The sequence below is a fragment of the Psammomys obesus genome, unplaced genomic scaffold (assembly GCF_907164565.1).
Source record: "Psammomys obesus unplaced genomic scaffold, mPsaObe1.curated_primary_1811, whole genome shotgun sequence".
Taxonomy (NCBI): domain Eukaryota; kingdom Metazoa; phylum Chordata; class Mammalia; order Rodentia; family Muridae; genus Psammomys; species Psammomys obesus.
In genome coordinates, this window is record NW_026585644.1 from 57,894,516 (window position 1) to 57,910,768 (window position 16,253).

General features: G+C 39.5%; 1 pseudogene; it reads left to right on the forward strand.

Annotated features, from left to right (window-relative positions):
* The first annotated feature begins 1,436 nt into the window (after positions 1-1,436).
* The window catches only part of LOC129687776 (uncharacterized), a 68,259-nt pseudogene continuing 53,442 nt past the window's right edge, over positions 1,437-16,253 (forward strand).

The window sequence follows — 16,253 nt, forward strand, 5'->3', positions numbered from 1 at the left end:
CTCCAAGCGGCTGGCTTTGATATTTAAATCTTGGCAGAGAGATGGCTTTTAGCAGGCCTTTACTAATGGCAGAGAAGAACTTGCAAGTCCATCTCCTTTTGTTTGTGACAGCAGGTGGGATAGCTTGTGAGGGTCACACCTCTTCTTCAAGCTCCTTGTGCAAATTAACCTATTCTTCTGAGATGTTTTACTGGCTAAAAGGAACTCCTCACAAATAAAGAGGTCAGAAGGCTGGAGGCAGAGGAGGAGGCAGAGACTTGAGACTTGCTGCTTACTGCAGCAGCCTGCCTTTTGCTGTGGCTGTCGAGTCTGGACCTTTAAAAAAGGTTTTCTGTGTGCTGTGTGTTTATTTTATTAATACTAATCCTCACTCCTGACTCAAGAACCGTTCCACTCTGCTGGCTGGCTCCGGCAGATTGGCGCCCGAATGTGGGACTTGAGATACAGGGAACCCAGGAAGGACACCTCAGTGTTTGGCAAGCTCGCATTAAATAGAAAGGGTACAGTGATTAAATCCCAGAATAAAAATGGGATGAGGCATTAGCCTAGTGTTTTCTTTATGGAACTTAATTAAAGGTAGTCTGTATAAGCAGCAGGAAACTGAGAAAGCTAAACTTTCAGGCTCAGAGAGAACGAGGTTAGAAAGATGGCAGGCTTCAAGAGAAAATGTTATTATACCATCAGCCTCTCCAGAGGAGTTGTATTGCCCTTCTGATGACAATAATTTCTTGCCAGAAGGAGACTTTGAGGAAGACTTACATCCAAATGAGATTGCAGAGTTGGAGGAAGAACCAGATCAGTACTATTCTGAGAGATACCCTCCAATTCAGGGTATGCATGTTAAAAAGTGTAAGCATTGGCAAAAAGAAATTAAAAGACTGGACTGGGGCTTGGAGGAAATAAACAGAAAAATTGGAGCATTAACTACTAGGGAAAATGAGGCTCAATCTCCCACTCCAACTCCATCATTGGTGTAAGGCTTAGGCCCTCCTCCTCCTGGGAATGCTACAGTTTCAATGGCCCAGAAGGCAAGGAGACCTTTCTCTTTGTCCACTGTACAAACATCTGTATCTGCTTTACAAGCTTCTTTACAAGAAGCCAGACAGAAAGGAGAAAACGTATCTGAGTTTTATAGTTTTCCAGTTTTGGAGCAACCCGATGGACACGGTAATATGGTGAGAGTCCATGTTCCTATACCTTTTAAACAGATAAGAGAATTAAAATCTGCATGCTCCCAATATGGACCTACAGCACCTTTCACCCTGGCTCTGCTGGAATCCATGGCTACTGAGGCTCTCTGCCCAGGGGACTGGAAACAGTTAGCAAGAGCATGCTTATCAGGAGGAGATAATTTATTATGGAAGTCGGATTTTGCAGAGCATTGTCAAGCTATAGCTGAACTTAATCGAGCTCAGCAAATTCCTATAACTTATGACATGTTTGCTGGAAAAGGAATCTACAGGGAAATAGGACAGCAATTGGATTTTGATGTGGCTGTTTATGCTCAAGTCAATACTGCTGCCCGGAGGGCCTGGAATAAGCTTGCACAAGCAGGTAGACAGGTGGGGGATTTGTCTAAAATCTGTCAGGGACCTGATAAGTTATTTCAAGATTTTGTGGCAAGATTAATGCAAGCAGCAAACAGACTTATAAGTGATGAAAAGTCTGGATTGTTATTAGTGAAACAATTGGCTTATGCGAATGCTAACAGTGCTTGCCAAGCAGCTTTGAGACCTGTTAGAAATAAAGGAGAAAATGGGGAAAATGCCAAAGATTGGGGTACTAAGTTACAGACAATAGTACTCATCCAAATAATTAGGTTAATAACAGCTAAAATTCAAAGCTCTCTGGCTGCAAGGAATTTGTCAGCTCTTTCTAGTAAGGGTCCACCAATTTATTGAAATATAAACTAAAATAACCAACTGGGCTTTGTTTGTTACAGTGTAAATTGGCTAAGACCCCATTTAAAATTAACAACAGGAGAACTAAAACCACTTTTTGACATTTTAAAAGGAGAGGCTAATCCTTTGTCAAAAAGGGAACTTACCAAAGAAGCTCATGATGCTTTGCAAAAGATAAAATTTGCTATTGAAAAACAGCATGTTCAATATATTGATTATTCAAAAGAATGGGGTGCATATATTTTGGCTACTGTTTATACTCCAACTGCTGTATTGTGGCAAGAAGGACCATTATTATGGTTGCACCTGCCTGTGTCTCCTGTTCGAGTTCTGACACCATATTATGAAGCAGTGGCTAGTTTAGTTCAAATGGCTCACACAAAATCTCATAAATATTTTGGTAGAGAGCCCTCCTTAATTGGAGTCCCTTTCACCAAACAGCAAGTAGATTGGTTATTTCAAAATGTAGATTGTTGGGCGATAGCTTTTGCTCATTATTTAGGACGTATTGATAATCATTATCCAAAAGATAAATTACTTCAATTTGCCAATGAGCACACTTTTGTATTTCCTAAAATAATTAAACAAAAGCCATTACCTCAAGTTCCAACAGTATTCACTGATGGATCTTCAAATGGAAAAGCTGTTTATGTACTAGAGGGACAAACTTTTGTTTCGCAAACATTGCCAGCCTCAGCTCAAGTTGTAGAATTACAAGCTGTTGCTGCAGTCTTTAAAAATCTGGCTTCTACCTCTTTCAACTTGTATACTGATAGCCATTATATAGCTAAAGCTTTACAAGTCCTAGAGACTGTAACATATGTTAATACAACTAATAAACAAATACAAGATCTATTTAGAGAGATTCAGCAAAGTATTTGGAGCCGTGTGCAGCCTTGTTACATAGGGCATATTAGAGCTCATTCAGGGCTTCCTGGACCTTTAACTTTAGGAAATGATTTAGCAGATCTAGCCCACATTTGGTTGGATTAACTCAACAAGAATTGGCTCAAAATTCTCATGCATTACATCATCAAAATAGCAAGAGCTTAAGAAAACAATTTAATATTACCAGAGAAGCCTCTAGACAAATTCCTCTTGCCCTGAACATTTTAATGTACCTCATTATGGTGTCAATCCTAGAGGTTTGACCCCCAATCATTTGTGGCAAATGGATGTAACTCATGTCCCAGAATTTGGGAAACTAAAATATGTTCATGTAACAATTGACACTTTTTCAGGATTTATCATGGCAACTCCCTTAACAGGGGAAGCCACCAAACATGTTATAAGTCATTGCTTAAAGTGTCTTGCTGCAATTGGTATACCTTCCATTAATATAAATCATAAAACAGGCATTCCATGTAATTTCCAGGGCCAAAATATTATAAAACGAGCCCTTGGATCTCTTAAGAACCAATTGCAAAAAATAAAAAAGGGGGGGAGTCATATCCCCAAATATTAATCATGCTCTCTTTATTTTAAATTTTTTTGAATGTGGGATACACAAGGCTGTTCTGTGGCTGATCGATTGTGGCATCATAATACCAAAGATAATTTTGCCCAAGTAAAATGGAAAGATCCAATTACTGGATTGTGGCAGGGCCCCGACCCTGTATTAATATGGGGAAGAGGACATGTTTGTGTTTTTCCACAGGACGCAGAGGGAGCCAGGTGGATCCCAGAGAGGCTGGTACGATTTGCAGGAAGATGTTCCCGCTGCAGACAACCGTTAACTCTGCCCTGACCTAAACTGAAAAGCTGCATTATACCTAAGCTCCTGACCCACTCTTGCTTCATTCTGCTCCTAGGAGAAGATGTCATGCAGAGAAACCTCTTATATAATAAACTGGACTTGACTGTTTTGTTAATAAGGACAAACCTCAACAAAATCAAAAGAGAACTAATTGTGAAACTTTAATCTGGCTCTGGTTTTCAGCAGAGCAAAACAGACTTGCTTCAGGAACTATTGGGGGGCCCCGTAACTGCCTATGTAAATTCTCCTTTTGTTTTGCTGTTTGGAGATGTTAAGCTTTCAAATGGTTCTGTTTGCTCGAAAGCCTTTTACTATGGTTCCTCTAAATGTTTCTCAGACTTGGTAATTTACACAGGGAGTCACCTGCTAGTCACTTTTGGAGTGTAACTTTGGACGTAGACAACTAAAATCTGCCTGAAGGCCTTTTGGTGTGTCAAAGCTGAGCTGATCTGCACAAGATTATTTCACAGTGTCCACCCTAGCAGAGGTTGGTAATCAGAGACGGGTAAGTTTTCTCTGGGTTGTATGAAAATTCATGTACAAATATTGACCCAAAAATGGGGACATGAATTAAAATATATATATATATATATATATATATATATTATATATATATATATATAATATTTCGAGAGAAACAACCAAAGACAGGCAAAATCTTCTGCTTCATAACCTTAAGTTATGGCAAATTTTAAAAATATAAAAAAAGGGGACATGTTGGGAGCCATGACTCCAAGCGGCTGGCTTTGATATTTAAACCTCGGTGGAGAGATGGCTTTTAGCAGGCCTTTACTAATGGCAGAGAAGAACTTGCAAGTCCATCTCCTTTTGTTTGTGACAGCAGGTGGGATAGCTTGTAAGGGTCACACCTCTTCTTCAAGCTCCTTGTGCAAATTAACCTATTCTTCTGAGATGTTTTACTGGCTAAAAGGAACTCCTCACAAATAAAGAGGTCAGAAGGCTGGAGGCAGAGGAGGAGGCAGAGACTTGAGACTTGCTGCTTACTGCAGCAGCCTGCCTTTTGCTGTGGCTGTCGAGTCTGGACCTTTAAAAAAGGTTTTCTGTGTGCTGTGTGTTTATTTTATTAATATTAATCCTCACTCCCCACTCAAGAACCGTTCGATTCTGCTGGCTGGCTCCGGCACATTTCTTTGAGAGCTTTGTTCATTTCCACTTTGTTTGCCTCAATTTTCGTGGTCATTTCTCTGAGAGCTCGATTTGTTTCCTTTTGGTTCATCTCGATTTCTTTGGCTATTTCTCTGAGGGCTTTGTTCATTTCATCTTTATGGGCCTCTAATAGCTGGAGAAACATAGTTTTGAGGTCGTTTTCTTGTATATCTAGTGAATTGAAGTTTCCATTTATTTGTGGGGTTGCTGGTGATGTCATTATGTCCTGATTTTTGTTGGGTGTGTTCTTATGTTTGCCTCTAGCCATTTATAACCCTCACTGTTTGTTCCTCGAGTCTGTAGTTCGGGCTATGATTGTCTCTTTCTGTTTTCTGGACTGTTTTTTCAGGAAGATGAGAGAGGTTCACAGTTTGGGAGTGTGCGTTGTGGTTTCAGTTTTGCCTAAGTAAGGAATGTGACGCTGGCACTATTCTTATGCGCTTTTAGCGGGCGCAGTGTGCATGCGCGGATTCTATGACTATTGCAGTGACCTGCAGGCCACTATTATGCATTTCTGTCTGAGATCCAGGGATTGTTTGCCTGAATTACACTGGTGGACCCACAAGGCAGAGGCTTCAATGTTGGGGTCGCTATCCCAAGAATCCCTATAATGCCCACACTAGGGGTGTGGGTGGCAGGGATCTCATCTGGTTGCTTCTGTGGAGAGGCCCTGGGTCTGGGGCAAACTCTCCCTAGAAGGCTCACTCACACTCTTGCAGGACCAGTTGGAATGCACAGGGGTTCTCCTTGCTCTCTACTCTCTGATTTGGTCCTGCTGAGGAAAATGTGCGGTAGGCTAACAGTCAGCTCTGTGGTACTATGGCCGCAGGACTCGGTGTCCACCTTTTCTGTGTTCTGCCTCTCTGTCATTTCCCTCTGCCAGGAGGTGTTATGTTGACTGGTCACGGGGTAACGCGGGAAAGAGTTAGGTTGAGTGTTCTCAATCCCAGATCCCGGGCCCAGATCTCTCTGCCAGAAGCAGCCTGGCAGTAGAACCTATGCTTGCTGATCCCGAGAGTACCAGGTGGGGTTGAGTGTCCTCAGATCCAGAGCTTGGGTTTCTCTGCCAGGTTCCACTGGGTGAGCTGGAGAGGGGGTGCTGTGTCCTGTGGCAGGCTGCCTCTCTGTCCTTCCCCTCTGACCTTCCCCTCCACTAGGGCAAGCTTATGGTGGTGCTCTCAGGGGAGTGCCAGAAGTGGTTGGGACTTCTCAGTCCGGATCCTGAGCCGGGGTTTCTCTGCCAGGGGTCAGTGGGCCACTGGTGATAGGACTTGGTGCTTGACCTTATTGTGCTGGACCCAGGAGAGTCTCCGGATGTGTTGAATGACCACAGTCCCAGATCCTGAGCTGAAGTTTGTTTGCTAGGAGCAGCCAGTAGCACTGGGGTCCCGGCACTGTGAAGCTGCTGTGTGTCCTTCTGCTCCCCTGTGGCAGGGTTATGGTGGCGTTTGGGGGAGTGCCCAAAAGGATTGGGTTTTCTCAGCCCCGATCTTGGGTTGGGGGTCCAGACAATGTGGTCTGTGGCAGATTCTGCTGGACACCTCCTCCCTTCTCTGAAGAGTGAGTAGGGATTTTGAGCTGGGCGCACAGCCGCTCTCCCCGCACAGCGGGAGCTCAGTTTTGATGGTGGCGGGTACCCACCATCAGCAAGACCTTCCAGGGAAAGACTGGGTGACCCATGATCAGTCTCGCAACTTTCCTTCCCCGTGGGGTTTTCTTGCGACTGGGACTCTCAGTCTCTGGCACCCTTGTGCCGCCAATCAGCCTGGGAAAGTGATTAGGACTCGCAGGCTTGTGGCACCAGCCCGGAGACCCAAAGCCCGAGTTACCCGGAATTTCTTCCGGGTTCTGGCTGGGCGGCCCAAGAGTGGACCCGACCGATTCCCACGCTGTGGGAGCCTCCCCTCACCTGGGAAACACGATCTCTGTAGTTTTAGGGCCGAGAGTTCAGTCTCTTGGTCGCTGCATGGAGAGTGTTGTCCTGTTTCTCAGACACAGTGTTCTCCCAGCGCCGCCATCTTGGCCCTCTATTTATTTTTTTATTCATTACAGTTTGTTCAGTTTGCATCCCAGCAGTAGCCCCCTGTCTCCTTGCCTCCCAATCCTGTCCTCCCCGTGGACATTATTCTTATGTCTTCTCTTGGGCTTTTTTTTTTCTTTTATTTGTTTGTATTGAACAATTCTTGTATAACAGTTTTTGTTTTATCCTACTATATTTTATTTTTTAATATTTTATTATCCCATTAGAAGCCTATTCTTTTCTAATGAGAGAGAGAAAAGGAGTGGATATGAATGGGAGGGGAGGTGGAGAGGAACGTGGCCCAACTAACAAAAACAAATAAATATATAATCTAGTTAACAGAATCCACCAAACAGATAAGTGTGTTGTCATTAAAAAAAAAAAAAAAAAAAAAAAAAAAAAAAAAAAGGCTTCTCTTTACAGCGAATGGAGACAAGCCTAGAAAACCACAACTGTACACAATACAGGGATCAGGAGTTTGTTGGAAGTCCAGCAGATACATCTACACTGTTATTGTTGTGGCAAAGAGTCTTGAAAAAATTGTTAGATTCAAAATATCAGGAGTTCTGCCATGAAAAAGTCTCTCCCTAAAAACAGCTACATAAACAAGACTGGAGCAATAACAAATCAATGGGCATGCTAATATGTGTGTGGGAAAACTTTGTGGGGGTCACGCCTGGACAAAGAACTACAGGCAATTAAGAACTAAGAAGAATTAGCTTCTACAAAGGATGAGCCTCCTTATAGTTTGTCCAATGAAGTCACATCAGTCATCCCTGAAAACATAAACAAACAACAAAAAATAAATTCAGTATAAATATTTGCATACATATGCACACATATATGTATATGGGAGGGGTTTGAGGGACAGCAGGTGGCAAGAGCTAGAAGAAGAAAGAAAAAAGAGGTGTAATTTTATTTCAATTAAAAGTACATTAGAAAAAAAAGAAATGGATGTGAGGGCCCTGTCTTGAGTGGGGGGGAAGTTTATCTAAAGTTGAGAAAAGATAAAAGGAACCTTAGGTAACGCTGGATCACATAAAAAGGAAGACAAGACAAGTTAATACTTTAGTGCCAATCTTTCTGTACATTCAACCACTCTGTTTCAAATATAGCCATGGGTCATTTTGCATGGTTTTAATAAAAATTTATTTTTACAGATTTTATCATTTAGAAATATCTGAGATTTTGAACTAATATGCAGGTTTCAGTCCAATATCTTGGCCAATGCTGCACAAAAAGTACAGTGTAAGTCATGTGTGTAATTAAAATAGTAAAAGCATTATTCTTCTCATGAGTTAATAAAACCCCATTGTGTATATAGTCCACATGCAATAGGGTGTTTAAATTATCATAAATATAAGATGAGTTTCATATAATTTTACAAATATTACCATCAATGATTGGCCTCCAAAGTTTGTATTGTTCAGATTTGGGGAAGTTATTTGCCTTCTTCCCTATCACTGTCAATGCTACCTACCCTTGAGTGGCAGCTTGCCTTTGCTTTTGCTATCAATGGCTAAAGAAGTAAGTTAGGCACTCTGGTGAGAAGCTGCACCAACAGGCAATATTTACAGAGAAGCCAAAAATGTGCATTCAAGATGTTTGTAGATACTGGGTATGTTATAGCTCAGAGCACAGGAAAAAAGGTAAAGGAAATTTCTCAGCCAGATAAAAGACACAGAAACAATTACATTTTCTATTTTTTAAGCATAAAGCAGACCCATACTTAATCAACCAAATGCTTTTAATTGCAGACACTCAGCTCTGAAGTTGTCTGGTAGTAAAAACATGATTTTTATTTGCAAGGAGTTGCTGCCACATGAAAGTATCACTCGTGAAGATGAAAATGCATACTTATTAGCCTACGAAAGAGTTTGACAAGTTTGTCAGATAGTAAACATTTTAATATTTGCAGTCACATGCAGTTTTCCGTATGGCATGATTTGGCTTCAGAAATTCATAATTGCCCACTTTATTTTGTCATAAAGTAGTTTCATTGGAAAAAATTGTCAGCTGAAGGGTTCTATCCTCAAAGAAAGTACCATTTTATACCTCTGAATACATTCCCATGTCTTTAGAGAACTATTTGACTCATGACTGTCCACTCACTGATCAGAAGACAGCCTGAGATTTTCAAGCCTTTCCTCTTTTCTTGATGCACCATCGGAATCAATTTACCCTGACTAATGACTTCTGATTTCACTCCAGGTCATAAATGGTTCATGGCATACCATGCTGCTATATATAAACTTTTTACCTTTTATTACTTCAAATTTTTATGATAAGGGTCAGAGATTTTGAACTGTGTAGATGGGTTTCATCAGTCAGGTATATGTTATTTGTTGATTTGGTTCAAAATGAATAGAGTGACAAAAGACTCTGCAAGGGAGTTATGAACAATTAAAATGTCAGATTCCTTCTCACTGCTGACAAACAGAACACACAACACATAGTGTCTTTTATGAAAGTGCTCAGGAATATGTGTCTTTGTAGAACCAAACTTAATAAGTATAAAGAGATGACAAAATGAGTTATTATTAGACAGAGGTTTCTTTATTACAGCTTGATCTAAACATAAGTAATAATTCTCATCATAATTGATGTGGGGTTCTTATCATTGCATGGAATATTTAAATGCCTCTCAAAATTTAGCAACCAATTACATTTCACCAGCTTCCTAATGCATTCCTTCAACCACTGGATAAAAAAATGAGATAAATTGCTATATATTTTAAGCTATACATTAGAAAATTGTAAGAAGGTGACTTCATTATGATGTTTATGGGGAGCTGTGCAGCTGTCATTTTTAAACTTGTAAAGAAATGATTAATATAAAATACAGACTCCTCAATTTGAATTTCAACATTTTAATAATAAGATAGTGTGTCTCTCTTTCTCTCTCTCTCTCTTTCTCTCTCTCTCTCTTTCTCTCTCTCTCTCTCTCTCTCTCTCTCTCTCTCCTGTGTATGCATGCATACACATGTGTTTATGTGTTTGTGTATAATATGGTATATGTATATGTGAGTGTCCACATATATAGATGCAAGAGGTCAACATCATGTCTTCTATATCACTTTCTATCTTTTATTTTGAGACAAGATCTCTGATTGAACCTAGAGTTCATTGATTTGACTAGTCTGGCCAATGAACTCCAGGAATCCAATTCTCTGTGTGCCTTCACTATACCATCACTGAGGTTTCCAGTATGCATTTAAATGCCTGGCTATGACATGGGTCTGGAAATCTGAACTCAGGTCCATATGTTTGTGCAGCAGGAACTTTGTGAGCTGAACCGTCTCATCAGCATCCAGTTTCTTAATTCACTTTGTGCCTAAAACATTGCATGAGGTATCTACTTCCTAAAAATAAAGTTTTCTACCAAATTGGTATCAAATATCTTACACAACAGTATAAAAATTTCATACAAAAAAGATTTTCATTGGCCCTGTCATATGAAACTCAATATCTGCTGTGTAGATATTTGTTTGTTAGGATATGCATAGAGAAAACTCAAATTAGTGCCTTTTGTGGTCTTGTATGAATTCTGTTAGTAACAGACATGGACTGCCTTCTCCTTTAGCTTGACTAACTTTACCTAGGTTTCTTCCTGACCAGTGGTTCTTGACTTCTCTTTCTTGAGAGCATCCACTTACATAACTTGCTTTTATAATTATTTAGCATTTACCAAAATTAAACCAAGATCAGTTTAACAATTTTAAAACCCTATAACCCTATGGTAATAGAAGCAGTCATCAAAAGCCACTGAACTAAAAACAGTCCAGAACCATATGGTTTTAGCACAGAATTCTACCAGACTCTCAAAGAAGAGCTAACACCACTACTCCTCAAACTATTTCACAAAACAGAAACAGTAGGAACACTGCCAAACTCATTCGATGAATCCAAGGTCACTCTGATACCTAAACCACACAAAGATCCAAAAAAGAAAGAGAATTTCAGACCAATCTTGAACACTGATGCAAAAATACTCAATAAAATATTTGCAAACCGTATCCAAGAACACTTCAAAAATATCATCCACTGTGATCTAGTAGGCTTCATCCCAGGAATGCAGGGATGGTTCAACATATGAAAATCCATTAACATAATCCACCATATAAACAAACTGAAAGAAAAAAAAAAAAAAAAAACATGGTCATCTCATTAGATGCTGAAAAGGCCTTTAACAAAATGCAACACCCCTTTGTGTTTAAAGTCTTGGAGCGATCATGGATATACATAGCACATACCTAAACGTAATAAAAGCAATATACAGCAACCAGTAACCAACATCAAACTCAATGGAGAGAAACTTAAAGTGTTCCCACTAAAATCAGGGACAAAACAAGGCTTCCCATTCTCACCATATCTATTCAATATAGTACTTGAAGTTCTAGCTAGAGCAGTAAGACAAGTAAAGGAGATCAAGGGGATACAAATTAGAAGAGAAGAAGCCAAAGGATCACTATTCACAGATGATATGATAGTATACATAAGTGACCCCCAAGATTGTATGAAAGAACTCCTATGGCTGATAAACAACTTCAACAAAGTGTCTGGGTGCAAAATTAACTTAAAAGAGTCAATAGCCCTCTTTTATACAAGTGACAAAAGAGCTGAGAAAAAAATTAGGGAAACAACACCCTTCACAATAACAACAAATAATATAAAGTATATTGGTCTAACTCTAATGAATCAAGTGAAAGACCTGTATGACAAGAACTTCAAGTCTTTGAAGAAAGATATTGAAGAAGATTTTAGAAGATTGAAAGATCTCTCATGCTCATGGACTGGTAGGATTAACATAGTAAAAATGGCCGTTCTGCCTAAAGCCATCTACAGATTCAGTGCAATTCCCATCAAAATTCCAACCCAATTCTTTATAGACCTGGAAAGAGAAACCATCAATTCCATATCAAAAAATAAAATATACTGGATAAAAAAAATAATTCTGTACAATAAAGGAACTTCTGGCCATATCAATATTCCTAATTTAAAGCTATAATACAAAACAATAGTAATCAAAACTGCATGTTACTGGCATAGAAATAGGCTTGTTTGCAGTGGAATCAAATCAAAGACCCAGAAATACACCCACACACCTATGCACACCTGATTTGTGACAGCAAATCCATGCAATGAAGAATTCCTGAAGTATCTCAATAGTTATAAAATAAGTTCTTCAGAGTTGATTACTGCAGATGGTGAGAGACTTGGAAGAGCATGCAGAAAAAATGGATCTCACATTTCTCCTCAACCCTGTCTGTTCTTTCAGCTCTTTTTCTGAAAGCCTCATACTTACAAAATTTCCCATACCCATGCTTACTCCCTTATCTGTGTTTTTCCATGCCCACCCTTCTTGGCAGATAAATCATTGACTCTGAAAAATTCATCACTACACAACATTGCCCCAAAGCACAGGAGCTCTCCCTGTGCATGGTATCTTAAATCTTGATAATTTCTTAGTTAAAATTTACATCCTCTTCCACAGAGATTAGGATTTCTTTTCTATCCTGATATCACAGAGTCCCCCTCATTATATAGTGGATGGAGCCTGGCAGTGATATGTGCTGGGCATATCCTTGCTCTGATAGATTCTGACTTATGGAGAGGAGAATGCTGATTTTAGTTTATTTTTGCCATTGGATGAATTTATGCTTAGAACTGTATCTTGCATATATTGTACTGTTTACTAGGGCCTCCATTTAGAAAACTTTATTTTATGATTTCCTTGTTTTTAATTGCTGAGTAGTATTCCATTGTGTAAATATACCACAATATCTTTATCCATTCTTCCATTGATGAACATCTGGATTGTTACCAGGTTCTGGCTCTTACAAATAAAGCTGCTACAAACACGGTTGAGCAAATGTCCTTGTTGTGTACTTGAGCATCTTTTGGATATATGCCTAGGAGTCGTACAGCTGGATCTTCAGGTAGCACTATTCCTGATTTCCTGGGAAAGCACCAGATTGATTTCCAAAATTACATTCCCACTAGCAATGGAGGATGGTTCCCATTTCTCCACAACCTCTCCAACATGTGCTGTCATTTGAGTTTTTGATCGTAGCCATTCTGACAGGTGTAAGGTCATTTTGATTTGCATTTCCTGGATGAATAAGGACGGTGTGCATTTCTTTAAGTATTCCTCTGTCATTCGATATTCCTCTGTTGAGAATTTTAAATATTTTCATTGTAATTGATAGCAGGAGTAACTATGATATATGATACATGTTTCTTTGACATTAGAAGAACTGGAAATGTCTGGAACAAATTAATTTTTCTTTCTTTTGCTTTATAAAACCTTTACATTTACAGTAAAATGTTCCATCAGGGGGTGCATAGATTTATGGATTTATGCTTTTCTTCACATATACTCACCCTTCCACCTCAGTACTACAGATGCAAATGCTTCTCCGTCTACCAGACAGAGAAATTCTAATCAAATCAATGCACAATTTGACCAGAAATTCTGTCCCAGTCCATGTGCTTTTAGTCTTTTGCTCATTGTATGGTTGGTTGGTGGCCATCCAATGGGCATTGTTAAACACAAACATTTTTAGATATCATCCCAGCCTACAGATGCCTCCGTTCTGGAATTATTATTTAATTGTAATTACTTTATACTTAATAAGATATATAATATTATATATTAAAATCTGGAATCAGTGTTGTAATATGGCTCTTAACTCAAGTGTTTGTGAAGTACCCATTTAAAAAGCCTTGTTTTGTCATGTAATGAGCCCTAGACAGGGCACCATTGCCTTGTACATGTTTCAGACTCAAGCTCTAAATTCCATACCTTGAGTCTATTTTCAGAAGAAAAATGGGTATTTTTTTCTAGTTTCTCAAGGGTTGTATTGGTGAGAAGCTTAGACTGCCAATTATATTCACACATATATGTCACTCCTCAGCCAGGCAGGACATAAGGGTGGAAGTGTTGTGAGATGTTTTACTTTTTCCAAATTGGAAGTTCTATTTGTTGAAACTATAGAAGAGAAATTTTTTTGACTTGTCACTTATCACTTAAATGTTCAAATAGATGATATATGGGCCCCTGACTGTACTCTCACTCTAGGCCTGAAAATTTTAAGTAAGAACTTATTCTCAGTTGTTTTCTTTTTGTTCCCATTTTTTTTATTTTTATACTAATTAGAGGTTTTTTATTTTGTATCCCAGCTGTAGCCCCCTCCTTCATTCCCTCCCAATCCCAACCCCCTCCGTCATCTCTTCCCTGCCCCTCTCTAAGTACACTGAAAGGGGAGGTCTTCCTCCCCTTCATCTGACCCTAGCTTATCAGGTCTCACCAGGACTGGCTGCAATGTAATCCTCTGTGCCCTGGCAAGTCTGCTTCTCCCTCAGAGAGGGGGTGGTGTCAAAGAGCCCACCACTGAGTTCATGTCAAAGACAGTCCCTGTTCCCTTAATAGGAAACCTACTTGGATACTGAGCTGCCATGGGCTACATCTGAGCAGGGGTTCTAGGTTATATCCATGCATGGTCCTTGGTTGGAGGAACAGTCTCAGAAAAGACCCCTGCCTGTGCCCAGATATATTTGGTCCTTGTGGCACTCACATCCTCTCCAGATTTTACTAACTCCCCCTTCTTTCATATGATTCCCTGCACTCTGCCCAAAGTTTGGTTATGAGTCTCAGCATCTGCTTTGATGCATTGCTAGACAGAGTCTTTCAGAGACCCTCTATGGTAGGCTCCTGTCCTGTTTCTTGTTTTCTCCTACTTTCAATGTCCATCCCATTTGTCTTTCTAAGTGAGGATTGATCAGCTTACCCTGGGTCCTCTTTCATGTTTATCTTCTTTAGGTGTATAGATTTTAGTATGTTTATCCTATCTTATAGGTCTAGTACCCACTTATAAGTGAATATATACCATGTGTGTCTTTCTGATTCTGTGATACCTCATTCAGGATGATCTTTTCTAGATAGCACCATTTGCCTGCAAAGTTCATGATTTTCTTGTTTTTAATTGCTGAGTAGTATTACATTGTGTAATTGTACCACAATTTCTGTATCCATTCCTCCGCTGAGGCACATCTGGGTTGTTTCCAGGTTCTGGTTATTACAAATAAAGCTGCTACAAACACGATTGATCAAATGTCCTTGTTATGTACTTGAGCATCTTTTGGATATATGCCTAGGAGTGGTATAGCTGGGTCTTGAGGAAATGCTATTCCTAATTGTCTGAGAAAGCACCAGATTCATTTCCAAAGTGGTTGTACAAGTATACATTACCACCAGCAATGGAGGAGGGTTCCCATTTCTCCACAACCTCTCCAGCATGTGTTGTCTCTTGAGTTTTTTATCTTAGCCATTCTGGCTGGTATAAGGTGAAATTTCAGGGTCGTTTTTATTTGCATCTCCCTGATGGCTAAGGACATTAAGCATTTCTTTAAGTGTTTCTCTGCCATTCAATATTCCTCTATTGAGAGTTCTCTGTTTAGCTTAATAGCCCATGTTTTAATTGAAATTCTTGGTTTTTTGCTATTTAACTTCTTCAGTTCTTTATAAATTCTGGATATCAGCCCTCTGTAAGATATACGGTTGGTGAAGATTCTTTCCCAGTCTGTACGCTATCGTTTTGTTCTCATGACAGTGTCCTTTGCTTTACAGAAGCTTTTCAGTTTCATGAGATCCCATTTATTGATTGTAGATCTTAGAGCCTGTGTTGTTGGTGTTCTGTTCAGGAAATTGTCTCCTGTGCCAATGAGTTCTAAGCTCTTCCCCACTTATCCTTTTAATTGATTTAGTGTGTCTGGTTTTATGTTGAGGTCTTTGATCCACTTGGACTTTAGTTTTGTGCAGGTGATAAATATGGATCTGTTTGCATTTTTCTGCATGTAGACATTCAGTTGGACCAGCACCATTTGCTGAAGATGTTGTCTTTTTTCCATTGAATGATTTCGGTTTCTTTGTCAAAAATCAAGTATCCACAGATTTGTGGGTTTAATCCATAGATGCTCTGGGTGTTCTTTTTGGTTCCATTGATACACAATTCTGTTTCTATGCCAATACCATGCAGTTTTTATAACTATTGCTCTGTAGTACAGCTTGAGATCAGGGATGGAGATACCTCCAGACCACCTGTTGTTGTATAGGAACATTTTGGAAATTCTGGATTTTTTTGTTTATCCATATGAAATTGAGAATTTTTCTTTCAAGATCTGTAAAGAATTGTATTGGTGTTTTGATGGGAATTGCATTGAATCTGGTGATTTCTTTTGGCAGAATGGTCATTTTCACTGTTAATCATACCGATACATGAGCATGAGCATGGGAGATCTTTCTATCTTCTGATACCTTCTTCAATTTCTTCCTTCAGAGACTTGAAGTTTTTTTTTTTTTTTCAAACATGTTTTTCACTTGCTTAGCTTGAGTCACACTGAGGTACTC